Here is a 24,701-nt window from a genome sequence, read left to right as displayed (position 1 = left end):
GATACCCAACAGACACTTTTTTTAAAAGTTCAAACTTATATATTATTATTTTATTTCTATTAAACACTTTTTTTTTTTTATTCCACTAGGAAACTTAAACTTTTTGGGGTCTGTTTAAACTAGGGACTTAGGGGAAGGGAAATTACACTATAGGAGGGGAAGATAGTGCAGATAGAGACCGGGGGCAAGGTAGTGGGACTGTGGGAGGAATGGAAGGAGGGACTAGAACAGTTCAGAAGGAAAGGTGTAGGGTAAAAAATATACATAAACCTCTCAAATGTATGTATACTAATGCCAGAAGCCTGACTAATAAAACTGGGGAGCTGGAATTAGTGATGTGTGAGGAGGACTATGACATAGTGGGAATAACTGAGACATGGCTGGATGATAGCTATGACTGGGCGGTTAATGTACAAGGTTACAGTCTGTTTAGAATGGATCGTCAAAACCGGAGAGGGGGAGGGGTCTGCCTTTATGTAAAGTCCTGTCTAAAGCCCACACTCCGTGAATATATAAGTGAGGGACATGAACATGTGGAGTCACTGTGGGTAGAGATACATGGAGCTAAAAACAACAATAAATTACTAATAGGAGTTTACTATAAACCACCTAATATACCAGAGTCCACAGAAAATCTACTACTAAACGAGATAGACGAGGCGGCAGATCATAATGAGGTGGTTATTATGGGGGACTTCAACTACCCAGATATAGACTGGGAAATGGAAACTTTTATATCTCATAAGGGAAACAGGTTCTTGGCAATAACCAAAGACAATTACCTCTCCCAACTGGTTCAGGTCCCGACTAGAGGGACGGCCATACTGGACTTAGTATTAACCAATAGGCCTGACAGAACAACAGACGTGCAGGTTGGTGGACACCTGGGAAATAGTGACCATAAAGTAATAACCTTCCAATTATCATTCAAAAAAGCGTTTCTACAGGGAGGAACAAAAATACCAAACTTCAAAAAAGCTAAATTTAGCCAACTAAGAGAGGCCATAGGCCTAACTAACTGGGACAAAGTCCTCAAAAATAAAAATACAGCCACAAATGGGATATCTTTAAAAACATCTTAAAATCTCATTGTGAGAGGTACATACCGTATGGGAATAAAAGGTTAAGGAACAAAAAGAAACCAATGTGGATAAATAGAACTGTAAAGAAAGCAATAAATGACAAAAAGAAAGCATATAAATCACTAAAACATGAGGGTAGCACGGAAGCACTGAAAAACTATAAGGAAAAAAATAGAACATGTAAAAAACAAATAAAAGCGGCCAAACTAGAGACCGAGAGATTAATTGCCAAAGAGAGTAAAACTAACCCTAAAATGTTCTTCAATTATATAAATGTTAAAAAGTATAAATCTGAAGGTGTCGGCCCTTTAAAGAGTAATGAGGGGGAAGTCGCAGAGAGCGACGAGGAGAAAGCTAAGCTGTTAAATATTTTTTTCTCCAATGTATTCACTGAGGAAAATAAACTGTCAGATGACATGCAGAATGTAAAAAATAAATTCCCCATTAAAAGTGTCCTATCTGACCCAGGAAGAAGTACATCAGCGACTTAAAAAGATTAAAATAGACAAATCGCCAGGACCGGATGGCATACACCCCCGTATCCTAAGGGAATTAAGTAATGTCATAGCCAGACCCTTATTTCGGATATTTGCAGACTCTATACTGACAGGGAATGTCCCACAGGATTGGCGCATGGCAAATGTGGTGCCAATATTCAAAAAGGGTCCAAAAACAGAGCCTGGAAACTATAAGCCGGTAAGTTTAACATCTGTTGTGGGTAAACTGTTTGAAGGTTTTCTGAGAGATGCTATATTAGAGCATCTTAACGGAGATAAGCAAATAATGCCATATCAGCATGGCTTCGTGAGGGATCGGTCATGCCAAACTAATTTAATCAGTTTCTATGAGGAGGTAAGTTCTAGACTTGACCGCGGCGAATCAATGGATGTCGTATATCTGGACTTCTCCAAAGCATTTGACACTGTACCGCATAAAAGGTTAGTATATAAAATGAGAATGCTCGGACTGGGAGAAAACGTCTGTATGTGGGTAAGTAACTGGCTCAATGATAGAAAACAGAGGGAGGTTATTAACAGTACACACACAGATTGGGTCACTGTCACTAGTGGGGTACCTCAGGGGTCAGTATTGGGCCCTATTCTCTTCAATATATTTATTAATGATCTTGTAGAAGGCTTGCATAGTAAAGTATAAATTTTCGCAGATGACACTAAACTGTGTAAAGTAATTAACACTGAAGAGGACAGTATACTACTACAGAGGGATCTGGATAGATTGGAGGCTTGGGCAGATAAGTGGCAGATGAGGTTTAACACTGAAAAATGTAAAGTTATGCACATGGGAAGGAATAATGTAAGTCACCCGTACATACTAAATGATAAAACACTCGGTAACACTGACATGGAAAAGGATCTAGGAATTTTAATAAACAGCAAACTAAGCTGCAAAAACCAGTGTCAGGCAGCTGCTGCCAAGGCCAATAAGATAATGGGTTGCATCAGAAGGGGCATAGATGCCCATGATAAGACATAGTCCTACCACTTTACAAATCGCTAGTCAGACCACACATGGAGTACTGTGTACAGTTCTGGGCTCCTGTAAACAAGGCAGACATAGCAGAGCTGGAGAAGGTCCAGAGGAGGGCAACTAAAGTAATAACTGGAATGGGGCAACTACAGTACCCTGAAAGATTATCAAAATTAGGGTTATTCACTTTAGAAAAAAGACGACTGAAGGGGGATCTAATTACTATGTATAAATATATCAGGGGTCAGTACAGAGATCTATCCCATCATCTATTTATCCCCAGGACTGTGACCATGACGAGGGGACATCCTCTGCGTCTGGAGGAAAGAAGGTTTGCACACAAACATAGAAGAGGATTCTTTACGGTAAGAGCAGTGAGACTATGGAACTCTCTGCCTGAGGAGGTGGTGATGGTGAGTTCACTAAAAGAGTTCAAGAGGGGCCTGGATGTATTTCTGGAGTGTAATAATATTACAGGCTATAGCTACTAGAGAGGGGTCGTTGATCCAGGGAGTTATTCTGATTGCCTGATTGGAGTCGGGAAGGAATTTTTTATTCCCCTAAAGTGGGGGAAATTGGCTTCTACCTCACAGGGTTTGTTTTTTTTGCCTTCCTCTGGATCAACTTGCAGGATAACAGGCCGAACTGGATGGACAAATGTCTTTTTTCGGCCTTATGTACTATGTTACTATGTTACTATGATCCCTCTTGCAATGCATTACAATACACAGGGTTATATATTTATCAAAACTGGTATGAAGGAAAACTGTCTTAGTTGCCCATAGCAATGAATCAGATTCCTCCTTTCATATTTCAGAACTCCTTTGGAAAAGGAAAAATAAAAATCTATTATGTATTTGAACTGACAACACCAATCAAACTGATTTCTTTATAAAATGCTAATGTATGGTCTGCATACCTGGTGCCCTCCTCATGATCAATCCTGCCTCCATTCCTCTGTTGCCATCATCATAAAATGGCTACCACAATCTCAGACTACGCTATGCATGTGTACAGAAAAAGAGAGAAACACCACTCTGCTGGCCCAGTGTCAATTACATGGGCAGTGCGTATTGCTTCTGGTCCATCTGAGCATCCACCAGCAGGGGGTCTGCATCAAAGTGTGGTCTGAGACTGTGGTCGATATTTTGTGATGAAGGCAATAAGAGAGCAGAATGGTGGGATGGAGAACGGATGAATCATGAGGAAAGAAACAGATTTTTAGTTTGCACTGGAGGTCACTTAAAATTACAATGAATACTTGCCACTTTCTGTCATCTGGGTAGTGAAATACAGAAGTGTTTTTCCAGGGACTATGTTCACCTGCATTACCCTTCCAGGTCTGTAACCACCAGCAAAACTGAATAGGCAAGTTCTGAGCTACAGGTTCCAAAAATCAGTCTGATTGTGTTGACTGTTTTAGCTTTTTTTTTTACATATTTTTTATAATATAATAATTATATATAACTAAACCATTCTACATATTGACATATGGTACAAAATCGGGAACATGATTGACAAAAAAGGAGAAAAATGCAGTAAAAATGTTCTTTTAACAATTATGCTTTTTTAGACTGTTTTCAAAGAACTCATTTATGACACCTAGAGGCTCAGCTCTCTCTGCAACCGTTGAGCCGCCTTCACTTTCATTGACAGGACCCGGCAGTGAAAACATCATAATGCATGGCTCTCTCAATCAAAGTGCAGAGGGTGTGGCAGTTGCAGAGAGAGCTGAGCCTCTAGGTGTAACGGCAACTCCCCTGTTGCTCCTAGAGGCTCATTTGCATATAATAAAACATCATTTTTCTCAGTAATGCGGACACATATGAACATGGGACCAACACAGATGCCTTCAGCTGCCAAGTGCACATGTTACAGGTCAGCCAGTGTCATAGGTACAAATCTGCTGACAGATGGCCTTTAAGGCTCACTCAGAGAAGCAATTTTCAAATAAGTGTACTGTCCAAGTGTAGAATGGACAGCACAAGACTGAACACAGGCATGTTAAAGGGGTATTCCAGGATTTTAAAGGAAACCTGTCACCATTAAATACGCTACAGGCAGCATGCTATATATAGAGCAGGAGGAGCATATTAACATAATGATATGTAATTATATCCTGACAGCCATTACTTTTTTAATTTTTACAACTACAGAGCTGTGTAAGGCCTCATTTTTTGTGGGGCATAGTTTTTACTAATACCATTTTAGGGTACAACAGCTTTTTGATCACTTTTTATTCAACTTATTTTTTGGGGGGGAAGAACATGACAAAAGAAATAGCAAATAGGATATAAATATTGCTATATTTTAATAGTTCAGATATTTTTTAGTGTTGGCAATACCCGTGATGTTTATTTTCTTTTATTTGTTTTTATGTGTAAAATTGGGAAAGGGGGCAGGCTCGAACTAGCCCACAGGGGTACAGGTGAATCCCCCGGTGGGCCTCTGAGCAAGATGAGTCCCTAGCCTCCCACCCCCTTCACAAGTAGCCCATAGCACTGTAGACTTACTGCACTACAGGATAGGCAGTGTACAACACCTCAACCAGCCTAAGTTCATATCAAAAACTGGGTAGAATATTTAAGAAACCTCAATCATCTGGTAGCATCTTGCTGCTGTGTGAGCAGGTAATATTTGGATGTATCCGTATAGGGGGCCTCCAAAATAAATTTTACCGGGGTCCCCCATATTTGGTGGTGGATCTGACAAAGTTATGAAGAAGCGCAGGCATCTACATAACTTTGGCGCATCCAGCACCAGTCGAAATGTAAGACAGCTTCCTAGCTGTCTTACATTTAGACCATTTTCTACACCTAAAACAGGCCTAGAAAATGATGGAGAAGACGGCATGCCGATCCGTCCCCTTTTCCGCCCATTTTTTTAGACCTGACGTGTGTGGGGAAAAGTTGCCCTCACCTCACAGATGCTACCATTATTATTAGTGGTTAAATGCCTGGGATCAAGTAATCTCTGTTCCCTGTCACTGTATTATACAGCCAGCACCCAGCCGGCATTAAGGGGTTAAAGTCAATGAGTCAATTCCTAGGTCTAATTTTCTTCATAGACCATCAGTCCATCCAAAAAGAATTACAGCATGCAATATTTAGGCCAATCTTCATGATAAATTCACCCATTCAAGTCAATGAGTAATTGTGAAATAAAACAGAAAACGGAAACTCTGTTGACCATGGAAATACTGAGTGGACATTCTTCCATTTTTTTATTATATATGTATGCATATTATTAGTATAGTTGATTTCAGTAATTCGATTCAAAAAGTGAAATTCATATATTATATACATTCAGTGATCTATTTCAAGCATTTAGGGGGTCATTTAATAAACAGAAATACGCCTATATTAGGCCTATAGGCCAACCATGGGCACTCCAGCTCTTGTGAAACTACAACTCCCAGTATGCTCTATTCTCTTCTATGGAAGTTCTGGAAACAGCAGAGCAAGTGTGCATGCTGGGAGTTATAGTTTCACAACAGCTGGTGCGCCAAAGGTTGCTGAACCCTGCTATATCACTTTTTGATTTGAAAAAAATAAAAAAACAGCACCATCCAAGTCCATGTGTTGTGTCTGGCTTTGCAGTTAGGCTCCTTGCAATGAATAGGGCTGAGCAGCGATATCAGATGCATCTTCTGGACAGATGTAGAGGGATACTGTATTTATCAAGACTGGCGTATCCATACCTTTCTGCACTGACATGAGATGCTCCTAATTTATTAAGAGGCAGATGATTTTTAATAAATTTGGCACATCTCTGCCCTGCGGAGTTTTATGTCAGCTGCAATGTGGCATAGACTTCAGCTATAACTTAGTAAATCAGGGGGTCTTCACGAAGCCACATCCCTCCTACGAAGCCCTGTCCCTTTCTCGCCACTTTGGAAAAGTGCCAAGAAGCCTAAAACGTTGTAAATTATAGTTCACATAATTTGCGACTTATGTATGCTACAATAGTGGCATAAAACCTTTAGTAAATGTCCCCCATAGTGTTTTGGGAAAAAAAAAAACTGTTTATTTCTAATCCTGTAACTCGTTTCAGTCCAGAAAAGCAGTGTTCTGAATAAATACAATAAAATGCTGAGTAACATGTTTAACGTGACATGTTCACTTTAAGTAGACCCATGACATGTATTGGGGTAACTGTAAAGGAAACTCCATAGCAACCAATCAGATCCCACTTTTCATTTTTCAGAGCTCCTATGGAAAATAAAAGGTGGTCTCTGATTGGTTGCTATTGGCAACTAAGCCAGTTTTACTTTACATCAGATTGATAAATCTCCCTCACTTAACCCCTTAAGGACCTAGGCCAAAAATGCTCGTCCTAATTTGCCAGTACTTGGCGCACCAGGACGAGCATTCTTGTCCTGCGGTCCTTCCCCTGCCTCACATGCACTGTTTTGATCAGCAGCAGTGGCCCGGCTGTTACTGACAGTTGATGCCGGTGATGACGATGCTGGTGGATTAACCCCATATACTGTAAGCTGTGGTCAGCACTGACCGTGGCATACTGGAGGTTCGTCCTTCCTCTCTGGATCTATCAGGTCCCTGTGTTGCAGTGACGGGGACCTGATGGTTGTCATGGCAGCTCCAAGCCTTTCAAAGGCCTTGGTGCCCGGAAACTACGGGGACCTATGAGGCCCAGCCCCCACTGTGTATACACTGATAGTCAATGCAGTATGATACAGAAGCATTGTACTGCATTGAAACGGGGATCAGACCCTGTAATGTTGAAGTCTCATAGTGGGACAAAAAAAGTGAAATGAAAGTGTTTTTTAACAATAAAAAAAATGTAAGTTTTAAAAATACATAGATAAAAACTGTGCCAAAAAAGCCATATTTTGTCAGCTTACATCACAAAAAGTTTAATACCATGATCACCTCATGCTGCAAAAAATGAGCCCACAAAATAAAACAATATGGCTTTCAGAAAATGGAGATAAAAACATGATTGTTTTACTTTAAAAAATGCTTTTATTGTGTAAAACCAAAATAGATATAAACAATTTTACAAATTAGGTATTACTGCATCCGTAACAACCTGCTCTATTAATATCACATGATCTACCCCATCTAGTGAACACCGTAAAAAAAATAAAAAAACTGTGCCAAAATAAAAAAAAAATGTCACTTTACATCATAAAAAGTGTAATACCAAATGATCAAAAGGTGGTATGTACCCCCAAAATAGTACTACTAATCAAACCGTCACTGCATGCCACAAAAAAATGACACCCTATATAAGGGCTCTTTCACACTTGCGTTCTTTTCTGATCAGGATTATCCCAATGCATTCTGAATGGAGAGAAATCCGTTCAGGATGCATCAGGATGTCTACAGTTCCGGACCGGAACGTTTTTTGGCCGGAGAAAATACCGCAGCATGCTGCGCTTTTTGCTCCGGCCAAAAATCCTGAACACTTGCCGCAAGGCCGGATCCGGAATTAATGCCCATTGAAAGGCATTAATCCGGATCCGGCCTTAAGCTAAACGTCGTTTCGGCGCATTCCCGGATCCGACGTTTAGCTTTTTCTGAATGGTTACCATGGCTGCCGGGACGCTAAAGTCCTGGCAGCCATGGTAAAGTGTAGTGGGGAGCGGGGGAGCAGTATACTTACTGTCCGTGCGGCTCCCGGGGCGCTTCAGAGTGACGTCAGGGCGCCCCACGCGCATGGATGACGTGATCACATGGACACGTCATTCATGCGCATGGGGCGCTCTGACGTCATTCTGGAGCGCCCCGGGAGCCGCACGGACTGTAAGTATACTGCTACCCCGCTCCCCACTACTACTATGGCAGCCAGGACTTTAATAGCGTCCTGGCTGCCATAGTAACACTGAACGCATTTTGAAGACGGATCCGTCTTCAAATGCTTTCAGTTCACTTGCGTTTTTCCAGATCAGGCGTGTAATTCCGGCAAATGGAGTACACGCCGGATCCGGACAACGCAAGTGTGAAAGAGCCCTAAGATAATTGTTTTTCTTTAAAAATAGTTTTATTGTGGAAAACCAAAATAAATATAAAAAAAATTGACAAATTAGGTATTGCCACATCTATAACAACCTGCTCTATAAAAATCACATAATCTAACCCCTAAAGCATCTTTCACACAACCGTTTTTCTTTTTCCGTTTACCGGCCATTTTTTGCGTTCCGTATACGGTCTGTTGAGTGGATCTACAGGTTAGATTCACTGCAACCCAGCGGATTGAATGTCGATTTTGACTTGAAACCATATCTGATTGAATAGTCGGTTTCTGCCACAGTGTGAATAGGGATATAAGAGTAAGGAAAAAAAGGAGGTATACGTGGTGTATAGTATTGAGTTAGGCTACTTTCACACTTGCGTTCAGAGCGGATCCGTCTGGGGTCTGCCCAGACGGATCCGCTCATATAATGCAGACTTTGGATCCGGTCAGAACGGATCCGTCTGCATTATATTGTAGAAAAATTTCTAAGTGTAAAAGTAGCTTCAGACGGATCCGTCCAGACTTTACATTGAAAGTCAATGGGGGACGGATCCATTTGAAGATTGAGCCATATTGTGTCATCTTCAAACGGATCCGTCCCCATTGACTTACATTGTAAGACAGGTCGGATCACCTTGCCTCCGCTTGCTGAGCGGAGCGGAGGCTGAACGCTGCCAGACTGATGCATTCTGAGCGGATCCGCGTCCACTCAGAATGCATTGGGCAGTACGATGCGTTCGGGGCCGCTTTGAGCCCCTTCAAACGGAGCTCACAAGCGGAACCCCGACGCTAGTGTGAAAGTACCTTAGTGGTAAAAAAGTATGTGTTAAAATTTAACATCCGGTTGTTTAAATAAAGGGTATTATGGTTTATAATTTATGTATTCAAAATTATTGGAATATCTATGGAGAATTTTATGAGAAGGTTATTAAAATTTCGAATGTATTAACATAAGGAAAAAGGTGTGCTATTCGGCTCCCTCCGTGTATAAAGGAACGCCCAGGGAAGGGTGGACATTCGCCCCCTGACAAAGCTATTCTGGCAGTTTTGAATAACTTGAGGGGTGCAGATTGTAAAATGGGTCATTTTATGGGTGGTTTTCACTATGTACGCCCCACATAGTGACTTCATAACTGAACTGGTCCTTTAAAAAGTTAGTTTTGGAAATTTTGCTTCTAAAATTCTAAGACTTCTAACATCCTAAAAAATAAAAAATCACATTTACACAATGATTGCAAACATAAAGTAAACATATGGGAAGTAATAAGTCTTTTTTGATTTATAAGTATCTGCCTTAAAAGCAGAGAGAATTAAAATTTTAATAACAAAGGTGAATTATATCGACTCAAATTTTCCACATCATGAAGTACAATGTAGAGAGAGAAAACAATCTTAGAATGGCTAGATAAGTTAAAAGCATTCCAAAGTTATTACCACATACAGTAAAGTGACACGTCAGATTAAAAAAAAAAAAAAAAACGCTTTGTACTTATGGTGAAAAATGGCAAAAATGGGTTAATCTTGACTTTATTTTTATCCTTTTTTGTCTTTTACTTTCTAAGAAAAATATTGTGGTCATTAAAGTTAAGCTGTATTGTATGTGTAGTATACTATATATTTTTTAATACAGAGGAAGTCTGGCGCAGATTACATGGGTTATTAAAACATTAAATCCTGTTTGTGTAATTTTGCTTTGTTCATTAAAAATAAAATCATTGTAATAAAATGTAATATTTCAAAGTATCAGCATTTACATAAGTGTTCCTTTATTACAAGCTAAATATTCTGCTAAATTGCTTTGAATACACTATTATATTTACTGAGGAAGGGGCGTTAGACCCTGAAACGCGTCTGGCATTACAGAGTGAGCATGGGATTATTAAAAACAAAGAAAAAGGAAGCCTGGAACCAAAGGATATAACAAAACAATAACAAACACAGGTGCACTCTGCAGTCTCACTAAATCCTCAAACTGATTTTAAAATTGAGAGATTAGTCAACATGTCCTACGGTGTTGAACATGTCTAAGCCCGGACACCACAGACAAGGGTTTCTCAAGTAGCCGGGACCCTACACGTCTCCTACCTGAGCCATATGGGCGATACCAGGAGCCAGTGGGGCAAATTACAGGAGCATAAGGCCGACTCACAAACAACTCACCAGTACCTCCAGCATGTGGCCATGCTTGCAATGGGAGGTGGCGGAGTCTGTGAGTCCCACTCAAGACTTGCTGATATGTCCCAGGGACTCACAGGTGCACCTAAATGTAGCCTGTAGATGGAAAACAGGCACATTTAAATAGGAGTTTATACACCTCCAGGAATCTATATATACAAACTAAGAAGACAGGTTGGCATTAGCAGGAGGTGCTCAAACCACATGCAGTTGTGCATATATATAGGGGAGCAAATCCTGCACTTGTGGCCCGTTGCTAATGGCAATCCCCAGCAAAATGCATACAATGGAGGATGCCGCGGCGAACCCACAAGTACCACAATAGACATCCTACACAAGGTAACAATTGCGGATGTCATAATTAATATAACAATATAACAAAACAATAACAAACACAGGTGCACTCTGCAGTCTCACTAAATCCTCAAACTGATTTTAAAATTGAGAGATTAGTCAACATGTCCTACGGTGTTGAACATGTCCTAAGCCCGGACACCACGACAAGGTTTCTCAAGTAGCCCGGGACCCTACACTCTCCTACCTGATCCATATGGGCGATACCAGAGCCAGTGGGCAAATTACAGGAGCATAAGGCCGACTCACAAACAACTCACCAGTTACCTCCAGCATGTGGCCCATGCTTGCAATGGGAGGAGGAGAGTCTGTGAGTCCCACTCAAGACTTGCTGGATATGTCCCAGGCCTCAACAGGTGCACCTAATGTAGCCTGTAGATGGAAAACAGGGCACATTTAAATAGGAGTATATGCACCTCCAGGAATCTATATATACAAACTAAGAAGACAGGTTGGCATTAGCAGGAGGTGCTCAACCCACATGCAGTTGTGCATATATATAGGGGAGCAAATCCTGCACTTGTGGGCCCGTTGCTAATGCAATCCCCTTCTTAGTTTGTATTATATGGAACCAAAGGATATAAGAAATTAAGCAAGAAAATCTGCTTGAATCCAAGAGCTGGAAGAGCAGTCGCCAAACAGTGACGTCATCAAAGCGTCTACCCGGTCCCCTGGACAACCTGGTCACGTGGGACGCCACGTACGGCCAGCACATCACGTGGGACGCTGTGAGTGCATCGGCTGCCTGGATACAACGCTGCGGATAGCAGTGAAGAGGGGGTAAGACCGGGCTCATTTATGAGGCATTAAGGACATAGGAGCAAGTATAAGCTATACAATTAATTGCACTGTGAAGTGAACATTTTGGATTCAGTGATATCGGCACAGTTGTGTTTCCTGCACGTTACGGAATCTAGTGCAGGCATAATCATTGTGCAGTGTGGTTTCGGCCATACCAACAGCATCTATACCAATAGGACATATCGGGATATTGCCGGCACGCTGCCATATATTTTTATGGGACAGTAAATACGCCCACAGCAATTTCCTCCTCATTACAGTCTTACAATATTGGTATTCATCTGTATATGTGTGCTATAATGTATGTTCTATATATATATTTTTTCGGGGTATGTTTTTAGACTATAAAGTCCAGTATTCTTTACTACCAGTGTGTTTCCCTTCTGAGTGTGCCCCGTCATATTGCTTACACCTCCTCTTGTTCTTTAAGGTCCTGAGGGTGGGACCTGAGGGTGAGCACCTTATCCATACGGTGAGGGGGGGTGCGCGCTGTATTCTTGAAAGTTTTTTTATTATATTTACTACCCTACCCACTTACTGACTTGGCAATTAAAGGGTAGGTTCACAATATTTCTGTATAGGTCTCTGGAAGTTTAAAGGGGTTTTCTCACTTCATCAAATGGCATTCATCATGTAGAGAAAGTTAATTAAAGGGCACTTACTATGTATTGTGATTGTCTATATTGCCTCCTTTTCTGGCTTCATTCATTTTGCCATCACATATACTCTGATAATTTCCCTGAAATTCAGCAGTGGTGGCCATGCTTGAACACTATAGGAAAAAGCACCAGCCTATGTGTATTCTAATGGTCCCAGCAACCAGAGAGGCGGTGCATTTCCCTATAGTGTACAAGCACGACCACTGCTGCATGGATTGTAGGGTCGTCAAACTATGAAAACAAGCAGTGTATAATGTGATAGAAAAGTAAATAAAGTTAGCAAAGGAAGCAATATAGTAATCACAATACATTAGTAAGTGGCTTATATTCGCCTGCGCCGAAGGAAGGAAGCCGGGCACCAGGAGGGCGTCCTTAACTCACTGCGCCTGCACCGAATACTTAACGGGGGCGGCGTAGGCAACGGGATTTACGTGACGATTAGGAGACCTCGACAGTCAATCAACGGGACCTGGGCGTGCCGAAGGGTGAGTAGAACGAGCCTCTAGGTGCTGAAGCAACGCCCCAGTAGCACCTATAGGCTCATTAGTCATATTTTAAAAGTCTTTATTTTAAGAGAACGGCGGCAGGCATGGAGTTATAAAGCATACTGTTATGTACTGCTGACATTAGCACATCGGTAATGTCAGTCAGCTACATAACGTATTTCTCATAACAGAAACCCTTTAACTTTCTCTAAATGATAAATGCTATTTGCTGACATAAAAAACAACCCTTTTAAGTCTCTGCAACTTCCATGCCCCCTGCACTTTGATTAGCAAGGTTATTACATTTACACTGCCCACAGTTGAAGAGAGGACAGAGCCTGCAGGTGTAATGGTCACTACCTTGTAGCTGCTAGAGGTCCATTTCTAATTTGCATATATTAAAACATCATTTTTCTCAGCAATGTAAGCACATATGCCAGTTTCATAGTCACAAATCTGCAATAAATGCCTTTTATAGAGGACTTGTCACTAGTCCTAACATTTGTTTTAGTATATATATTCACTTTAAAATAATGATTCTGCTGCATCTTAGAACCATAATTATGTTGGCTTGAAGAAGCCTGTAACATACTGTTCTTCTGTAACATCCTGTTATCCTGTAACAACCTGTTATCCTGTAACCATACTGTTCTTCTGTAACATACTGTTATCCTGTAACATACTGTTCTTCTGTAACATCCTGTTATCCTGTAACATCCTGTTATCCTGTAACATACTGTTTCTTCTGTAACATCCTGTTATCCTGTAACATACTGTTCTTCTGTAACATACTGTTATCCTGTAACAACCTGTTATTCTGTAACATACTGTTCTTCTGTAACATCCTGTTATCCTGTAACATACTGTTCTTCTGTAACATACTGTTATCCTGTAACAACCTGTTCTTCTGTAACATACTGTTCTTCTGTAACATCCCGTTATCCTGTAACATACTGTTCTTCTGTAACATACTGTTATCCTGTAACAACCTGTTATTCTGTAACATACTGTTCTTCTGTAACATCCTGTTATCCTGTAACATACTGTTCTTGTGTGTAAATTTTATTATTTTTCATAAGTACAAATCAGATGTCAACTATCTAAGCAAATCACGTACATCGTATGCAAAAACAAACAAATCAGAATATCAGTGTAGATCATACAAATCAGCTTTAAATTAGTTGGGAGGGGAAAGGGTAAAATGGAGAGAGAATTAGGATAGGAAGGGGGGAGCAGGATTAGTGATAAAAAAAAAACAGCATCATCATCCAAAGTAAGCATGAATTATACTGTCCTATCTTACTTAAGCGAGTGAGACTATAATATATACTAGTCAGTCACTAATGAACCCTAAAACTACCTAGGTAAAGTTAGTGTCCAGCAGTATAACCCCAAAGAAGAAATAGTGTCCGATTTCAAAGCTGTTAGCCACCTTTCCCAGATCTCTCAAACTTCTCAGGCTTGTGTGCAGTAAGCCATCTTTTCCTTTCAAAATTATAGACTTTGAAAAATTCGGAGAACCAATCATTCAATGTCGGTGGATCTTTTTGGAGCCATCGTCTGGAACAAGTATCTTAGCTACATTTAGGATATAATTACATAGGTCTGACTTCACATCTTGTTGGTGCGTGTTGTATATATTAACAGAACCAAATTAACATACTGTTCTTCTGTAACATACTGTTAACCTGTAACAACCTGTTATTCTGTAACATACTGTTCTTCTGTAACATCCTGTTATCCTGTAACATACTGTTCTTCTGTAACATCCTGTTATTCTGTAACATCCTGTTATTCTGTAACATACTGTTCTTCTGTAACATCCTGTTATCCTGTAGCATACGGTTATCCTGTAAAATACTGTTCTTCTGTAACATCCTGTTATTCTGTAACATACTGTTCTTCTGTAACATACTGTTAACCTGTAACAACCTGTTATTCTGTAACATACTGTTCTTCTGTCACATCCTGTTTATCCTGTAACATACTGTAACCTGTAACATACTGTTATTCTGTAACATACGGTTATTCTGTAACATACTGTTCTTCTGTAATATACTGTTATTCTGTAACATCCTGTTATCCTGTAGCATACTGTTATCCTGTAAAATACTGTTCTTCTGTAACATCCTGTTATTCTGTAACATACTGTTCTTCTGTAGAATACTGTTATCCTGTAACATCCTGTTATCCTGTATAATACTGTTCTTCTGTAATATCCTGTTATCCTGTAACATACTGTTATTCTGTAACATACTGTTATTCTGTAACATCCTTTATTCTGTAACATACTGGTTATCCTGTAACATAATGTTCTTCTGTAACATACTGTTATTTTGCACCATACTGTTCTTCTGTACCATACTGTTATTCTGTACCATACTGTTATCTGTACCATACTGTTATACTGTAACATACTGTTCTTCTGTACCATACTGTTATCCTGTAACATTCTGTTCTTCTGTAGCATACTGTTATCCTGTTACATCCTGTTATCCTGTAACATACTGTTCTTCTGTAACATCCTGTTATCCTGTAACATCCTGTTATCCTGTAACATACTGTTATTCTGTAACATCCTGTTATTCTGTAACATACTGTTCTCTATAACATCCTGTTATTCTGTAACATCTGTTATCCTGTAACATACTGTTCCCTGTAACATCCTGCTATTCTGTACCATACTGGTTATTCTGTAACATCCTGTTATCCTACAAAAAATCACTGCAAAAAAAAGCACCCAAAATGATATGCAACTAACAATACTAGCCAATTCCTTAAGCCGATGTTAAAAGCTGAGAACTTTGCCAATATCTTCCAGTCAGGAAATATCAGAGCCCCTCATGCATCACGTCACGGTGTCTCAGAACGCATGGGGTCCTACCACTCAACTGCCCGTGGTGTGTGAACAGGGTCTGTATCAGTGCTAGAAACCAAATCACAGCCAGACTCTCACATGCCTCCATAGTGGTATCACCATGCGGTGGTGAGGTAGGATAAAGCTGTGAGCCGCACACACAACAGGGACCATGTGACACAGAAGCTACCAGGTGCAAAAGAATGGTACCAACAAAATAAAGTGGCACATTCCATACACATAAAGATAAAAATACTCACTGAAAAAAGTGGCCTAAACGGGTAAAAAATGCTCCAAACCCAGACACTGTAGCGTGTCTATAACCGGGGGAGAAATTCCTCCACATGCAGTCCACAGACAATGGCAATCCCCAGCAAAATATGCGTACAATGGAGGATGCCGGGGCTGAGCGCATGCACCACAAGAACATCTTACACAAAATGATACATTGTGCAGATGAAAAAATATACGAACAAAAATCACAGCAAAAAATGCACTAAAATGATACGCAACTGACAATACTAGCTAATTCCTCAGGCCAATGTTAAAAGCTGAAAACTTTGCCAATATCTTCCAGTGAGGAAACATATCGAGCCCCTCAGGCACCACGTCACGGTGTCCCAGCACGCATGGGTCCTACCACTCAACTGCCCGTGGTGTGTGAACAGGGTCTGAATCAGTGCTAGAAACCAACTCACAGCCAGACTCTCACATGCCTCCATAGTGGTTATCACCAATGCACTGCAAGGTAGGATAAAGCTGTGAGCCACACCCACAACAGACCATGTGACACAATGTATCATTTTGTGTAAGATATTCTTGTTGGTGCATGCAGTCCGCCCTGGCATCCTCCATTATATGCATTTTTTGCTGGGATTGCCGTTGTCTGTGGACCCGCATGTGGAGGAATTGCTCCCCCGGTTATAGACATGCTACAGTGTCTGAGTTTGGAGCATTTTCACCCGTTTAGCCTACTTTTTTTCAGTGAGTTTTTTAACATCCTGTTATTCTGTAACATACTGTTCTTCTGTAACATACTCTTATTCTGTACCATACTGTTATTCTGTAACATACTGTTCTTCTGTAACATACTCTTATTCTGTACCATACTGTTATTCTGTAACATACTCTTATTCTGTACCATACTGGTTATTCTGTAACATACTCTTCTTCTGTAACATACTGTTCTTCTGTAACATACTGTTATTCTGTAACATACTGTTCTTCTGTAACATACTGTTATCCTGTACCATACTGTTATTCTGTAACATACTGTTCTTCTGTAACATACTGTTATTCGATTGTTTCAGCTTATTATTCAGTTTTTATTATTCTTCTCCGCCCCCTTCCCCCCATTTTCTATACAATACTCCTCCTACAGTTTTGCGGTTACAAACGCCAAAACTTTCCACACTTCTTCGACCTATAGTGAGGTAAACTTGCTTGTGGCTTTAATAAGCGATCCCACCCAAGACACCTTTTTTGCCATTGACTTTGACAGGGAAAATTTTCAAATCGCTCCCACTAGCAGTTTTGAAGCTACACTCCCCAAACTCGGACCACATATTGTTGGTGTCAACCCGAATAAAAGGGTAAATTTTGAGGAGACACCCAAAGTGGGCGGAGCTAGGAACGGCCAATGAAAATTTAGCTATTTTCTATACGCTAATCCTCCCGCAGTTTTAGGAGTACAATTACCAAACTTTGCAGACTTGTTCGGCACATACCCGAATAGATTTGTGTTTAGAGATGGCTCACCTCTTAGACAACAATTGGAGTGGGTGCACCTACAAAGAAGATTACACCCAATCTTCAAAAAATAATATATAAATAGAAGAGTAGTAGGGCACACCTACACTTAAATACACATAGGAGATTTTGTGTAATAAAATTTTATTTTTTTCAAACAGATACTGTGTATAATAACACATATGTATTATAACACATAAAACCTAATTAAACAAATATTCGCATGCTATATATTCTTAATATTACTAATAAAGTTATAAAAATCCGTATAAATGCACACTAAAACACACACTCATATAGATAATCCTGGAAAAGAGATCCTAGTAAGAACAGAGAAGGGTAAATCCTTCCTATAGCTGTTTGTCCGTAGTTGCTCAGCTATTTGGCACAGTCCGTGATATTCAGGAACTGCAAGGCAAAGTTCACAGGGTGGCTTCAGTGTAATCAGATAAGGATAAATAGTCTAATCACTCACGTTCCTTTTGTTTGAATTTTTAGTGTCCCAAAGCTCACTGTCTGTATATACACTGGTTCGGCATTAGTTTTCTACTCACGGTTTCGTAGAATTGTGCCGGCTGTGTTGCGGTTAGCGTGGCGTCCCACGTGTGATACGCTTACAGGCAGTGGTATGGCTTCCAGGGTATGGATTCAGGGATCTTAGGTCATCAATTGCAGGAGTGCCGTATTTGCGGATTTATATGTAGAGGTTCCTGCAAGGTGCTCTAATCAAGCAGCAGGTTAGTTTTCACTACGGCAATCAGTCTTAGATTTTTCCTGCCAATTTTGTTTGATACCGATCCCTCTCCTTATGGTCGGTTTGAAGCGCTTCGGTTGTTCCGGTTATGTATTCAGTTTCATGGGATCCTCTTTCACCAAACGCGTTCGGAGTTGGCTACGACTCCTTCCTCAGTGGTTTAATTAGGTTTTATGTGTTATTATACATATGTGTTATTATACACAGTATCTGTTTGAATAAATTAAATTTTATTACACAAAATCTCCTATGTGTATTTAAGTGTAGGTGTGCCCTACTACTCTTCTATTTACATACCCGAATAGGTTGCTTGTGCTTTGTTTACCGATCCCACCCTCCAGGCCCCTGGGGCGGCCCCCCTGAAGACCCCACTTTTGTCATAGACTTTCATTGTAAAATTGTAAACTTTTGCCACTCGTACAACTTTGAAGTTAAACTCACCAAACTTGGGTCACTTAGTCATGGGGCCAACGTGAAAATTTCTGTCATTTTTTCGGGACTCTAAAAATTGGGTGGGGCCACAAACAACCAATCAGATTTTCCCTATTGACTTCAATGAGAAAATGTAAATTGCTGTCATTCTCACAGTATTTAAGCCAGAATACCCAAACTTGCCACCATGGGTCACCGGGTGACTGGGGTTAAAATTTTTAAAAGGTGGGCGAAGTCTACAACGGCCATTCAAATTTTAGCCATTTGTTTAAATGGGAAAATTTAAAACTGCCGCTGCTCTCAGACTGTTAATGGCAGGGTCCACAAACTTGGCACAGTCGGTTACTGGAGGACTGGGATTAAAATTCTGAAAAGTGGGCAGGGCCAAAAACAACCAATCAGATTTCATTGATTGATTTAAATGGGAAAAACTAAAAATGCTGCCATTCTCACATTATTGATGTCATGACCTCAAATATCACAAATGTGGTCATTGGGTGTTTCAACTTCAAAGTTTAAAAAAGTGGGCGGAGCCAAGAACAACAAATCAAATTTCACTCATTGATTTTCAATAGAAAACAATAAAACTGCTGCCATTTTTACACATTAAATGCCATAATTTCCCAAACCTTAAAGTGTTAGTCACTGTGTGACTGTGGTTCACAATTAGGTAAAAAGTGGCAGAGCAACAACAGCCAATCAGATTTCAGCCTTTGACCTTAATGAAAAACAGATAAACTGCTTCTATTATCACAGTTTTAATGCCAAGTGTCCCAAACTTAGCACAATTACTCACTGGGTGACTGCGGTCAAAATCTAGGAAAAGTGAGTGGAGCCTAAAACAGCCAATCATATTTCACCTATTTACTTCAATTTAAAACTTTCAAATACTTCCATTCTCAGTTTTAACCTGTTCTGGACATGTGACGTACCGGTACGTCATGTATAGATACGATTACCGCCACCCAGCGGGCAGTGATGGGAACTGGGTGCCTGCTCAAATCATTGAGCAAGCACCTTGTGACACCCCCGTGTTGGCGATCACAGCAAACCACAGGTCATTCAGACCTGCGGTTTGCTGCGTTTCCGGGTTATTCGGGTCTCTGGGGACCCGATAACCCGGAACAGGATGGTGATCGGTGGTGTGATCAATGAGAGCCGATCCTGAGAGGTAATGTCACCATCACCATTCAGGATCGCAGAATGGTAATTGGTGTGATAATACACCACCAATTACCATCCTGCGATCCTGAATGGTGATGGTGACATCACCTCTCAGGATCGGCTCTCATTGGTCGGCTAGGCGTGCGATTCAAATTACTGCAGCGCTCCTCTCCTCCTCCTTTTGTGTCCGGGAGCCGAGGAGATAGGAGCGCTGCATGTCGATCTCAGGAGCTGCAGGGATCATCAGCCAGCACCCCATCTGTACCCCAGCACCCCCATCTGTACCCAGCACCACCTTCACCCAGGTATTTAGGGAAAGGTTAGGGACAGGTTAGGTTAGGCAGGGATATTCAAGTAAAGTTAGTGAAAAAAAATGCCAGTTTTTGTTGTATCACCCTAAAATTGGGTGTCTGGGGTCCACAGCATAGCATAGGGGTGCTGCAGCTTGTCCGCCTGCCCCCCACCACAACTTATTTTTTTTTTTCTGCGTACGCTGACTGTGGCTGGCACTCTTAGCGTCCGGCCACTGTTAGCGCATCGCACACCCCACCGCTGATCAACTTCTGACGGTCGATCAGCGAGTTTGGATTTTATTTTAATTTTTTTTTCAAATTTTTTGGCCTTTTTTATTTACTTTTTTTTTGTCTGTTAGGTTTAGGGTAAGTTCGCGAACACCCGTGCCCACACACACACACGCACACCAAATAAATTTTATCACGCACGCACACACACATGCACACACACATGCACACACACACACTCCCCTATGGCCCGCCGGATGTTCTCGGTCGAGGAGGCATACGCCCAGCTTGCCTCCGAGTCCGAGAGCCCAAGTGAGGACGAGCCCACTTTCCTTTTGTCATCCGCGTCCTCCTCATCATCTAGCGATGATGATTAGCCCCCAAGGTGGCGGAGACGCCGCCAGGCGGAGCAAGGGGACCCCCATGCTAGGGACCCTGTGGCCCACACTAGTACGAGCAGCTCTGGGGCTCGTATCAGTTTTCCGGCCCACCAGTTAAGTCCACCGGAGCCCCTGCCGGTGAACTTGCATGGTTTACCCCAGAGCGTTTTGAGCCCGTGATTCCTGATTTTGTAGGCCAACAGGATTTCAGATTTCGACAGTGGGCTTCACTGAATACGACTACTTTAGTATTTTTTTTTCAGTGACCACTTTGTAAATCTAATGGTGGTGCAAACAAACCTGTACGCCCAACAGTTTTTTGCTCAACACCCGGGCTCCTTTTTGGCTAGGCCCGGTGGCTGGATTCCGGTCAGTGCAGCCGAGATGAGGACGTTTTGGGAACTCCTGCTGCACATGGGCCTAGTCAAGAAATCTAGTGTCAGGCATTACTCGAGTGGGGACGTCCTCTACCAGACCCCACTTTACATTACGGCCATGACACGCTCCCGGTTTGAGGCCATCTGGAAATGCCTGCATTATTCAGATAATGCAGCATGTCCCCACCAAGGTGATCCTGCCTATGACCGCCTGTACAAAGTCAGGCCGGTCATTGATCACTTTGGGGCCAAATTTGTGCAGGCCTATGTACCTGGAAGGGAAGTCGCGGTTGATGAGTCTCTCATTGCTTTCAAGGGAAGACTCCTTTTCCGCCAGTATGTTCCCGCTAAGCGGGCAAGGTATGGCGTGAAGCTGTACAAACTTTGTGAGAGTAGGTCAGGGAACACTTACAAATTTTGTGGGTATGAGGGGCGAGATTCCCGTATTCAACCCCCAGAATGTCCCCCCACTCTGGGTGTTAGCGGGAAACTTGTGTGGGACCTTATGCACCCGCTACTACACTGCGTGCAGAATTATTAGGCAAATGAGTATTTTGACCACATCATCCTCTTTATGCATGTTGTCTTATTCCAAGCTGTATAGGCTCGAAAGCCTACTACCAATTAAGCATATTAGGTGATGTGCATCTCTGTAATGAGAAGGGGTGTGGTCTAATGACATCAACACCCTATATCAGGTGTGCATAATTATTAGGCAACTTCCTTTCCTTTGGCAAAATGGGTCAAAAGAAGGACTTGACAGGCTCAGAAAAGTCAAAAATAGTGAGATATCTTGCAGAGGGATGCAGCACTCTTAAAATTGCAAAGCTTCTGAAGCGTGATCATCGAACAATCAAGCGTTTCATTCAAAATAGTCAACAGGGTCGCAAGAAGCGTGTGGAAAAACCAAGGCGCAAAATAACTGCCCATGAACTGAGAAAAGTCAAGCGTGCAGCTGCCAAGATGCCACTTGCCACCAGTTTGGCCATATTTCAGAGCTGCAACATCACTGGAGTGCCCAAAAGCACAAGGTGTGCAATACTCAGAGACATGGCCAAGGTAAGAAAGGCTGAAAGACGACCACCACTGAACAAGACACACAAGCTGAAACGTCAAGACTGGGCCAAGAAATATCTCAAGACTGATTTTTCTAAGGTTTTATGGACTGATGAAATGAGAGTGAGTCTTGATGGGCCAGATGGATGGGCCCGTGGCTGGATTGGTAAAGGGCAGAGAGCTCCAGTCCGACTCAGACGCCAGCAAGGTGGAGGTGGAGTACTGGTTTGGGCTGGTATCATCAAAGATGAGCTTGTGGGGCCTTTTCGGGTTGAGGATGGAGTCAAGCTCAACTCCCAGTCCTACTGCCAGTTTCTGGAAGACACCTTCTTCAAGCAGTGGTACAGGAAGAAGTCTGCATCCTTCAAGAAAAACATGATTTTCATGCAGGACAATGCTCCATCACACGCGTCCAAGTACTCCACAGCGTGGCTGGCAAGAAAGGGTATAAAAGAAGAAAATCTAATGACATGGCCTCCTTGTTCACCTGATCTGAACCCCATTGAGAACCTGTGGTCCATCATCAAATGTGAGATTTACAAGGAGGGAAAACAGTACACCTCTCTGAACAGTGTCTGGGAGGCTGTGGTTGCTGCTGCACGCAATGTTGATGGTGAACAGATCAAAACACTGACAGAATCCATGGATGGCAGGCTTTTGAGTGTCCTTGCAAAGAAAGGTGGCTATATTGGTCACTGATTTGTTTTTGTTTTGTTTTTGAATGTCAGAAATGTATATTTGTGAATGTTGAGATGTTATATTGGTTTCACTGGTAAAAATAAATAATTGAAAATGGTATATATTTGTTTTTTGTTAAGTTGCCTAATAATTATGCACAGTAATAGTCACCTGCACACACAGATATCCCCCTAAAATAGCTAAAACTAAAAACAAACTAAAAACTACTTCCAAAAATATTCAGCTTTGATATTAATGAGTTTTTTGGGTTCATTAAGAACATGGTTGTTGTTCAATAATAAAATTAATCCTCAAAAATACAACTTGCCTAATAATTCTGCACTCCCTGTATATAAGGGTTACCACCTGTACGTGGATAACTTTTATACTAGTATCCCTTTGTTCCAGTCCCTCGCCGCCAGATCCACGTCCGCTTGTGGGACCGTGCGGAAAAATCAACGCGGCCTTCCTACCCACCCCCTCGAGGTACCTATCCCCAGGGGTGAGACCCGTGCCCTTAGCAGTGGAAACCTGTTGCTGGTCAAATATAAGGACAAGAGGGATGTCCTTGTACTGTCCACAATTCACAGTAACGGCATCACCCCTGTCCCTGTGCGAGGTACCGCGGCAAAGGTCCTTAAAGCCCGATTGTATCGTTGACTACAATCGGTATGTGGGAGGAGTTGATCTCTCTGATCAAGTCCTCAAGCTATATAATGCCATGCGCAAAACCGGGCATGGTACAAAAAACTTGGTGCAGATTGCCTTGTACAACTCTTTTGCGCTGTCCTAGAGCGCTGGCAACACATGGACATTCCTTCAGTTCTATGAGGCAGTCCTCAAGGACCTGATCTTTTCTGACTGGGAAATAGCAGGCCGGAGTACCTCGGGAACTGGAGGCGCCCGGATAGTCCCTGGCCAACACTTTCCAGGTGTGGTCCCCCATAATGGAAAGAAGGGACGGACCCAAAAAAGGTACAGAGTGTGTCACAGGAGGGGGATACGGAAAGATACTAAAAATCTGTGTGACACGTGCCCCGATCATCCGGGCCTCTGCATTATTGGTTGCTTCAGGAAGTACCACACTTCCATGAAGTACTAAATTTATATTCCCCTTCCCCAATTTAGCCACTGACAATCGGATAAAAAACTTTGGTTCTCAGACTTGAGACACTAAAACTAAAAAAATGTTTTCAAAAATATTATTTTTTAAAACTAAAATAAATAAAAAGAGTAGACATATTAGGTATGACCGCATCCGTAAGAATCTTCTCTATAAAAATACCCCAAAAAAGGTTTTTTTGTCACCTTACATCACAAAAATTGTAATAGCAAGCGATCAAAAAGTCAAATGCCCCCCAAAATAGTGCCAATAAAACTGTCCCACAAAATATGAGCCCCTACCTAAGATAATCAGCTAAAAACAAAAAAAAATTACTAAACATAAATAAAATAAAAAAAGTAGACATATTAGGTATCGCCGCATCTGTAAGAATCTGCTCTATCAAAATACCCCATGACCTAACCCCTCAGATGAACACGGTCAGAAAAATAAATAAAAACAATGCGAAAAAAGGTATTTTTTTGTCACCTTACATCACAAAAATTGTAATAGCAAGCGATCAAAAAGTCATATGCCCCCCAAAATAGTGCCAATAAAACCGTTTTCTCATCCTGCAAAAAAATGAGCCCCTACCTAAGATAATTATT

Source organism: Bufo bufo, chromosome 2, assembly GCF_905171765.1.
Source record: "Bufo bufo chromosome 2, aBufBuf1.1, whole genome shotgun sequence".
In the NCBI taxonomy this organism is placed as follows: Eukaryota; Metazoa; Chordata; class Amphibia; order Anura; family Bufonidae; genus Bufo; species Bufo bufo.
Note: the sequence above shows the minus strand (reverse complement) of the source record.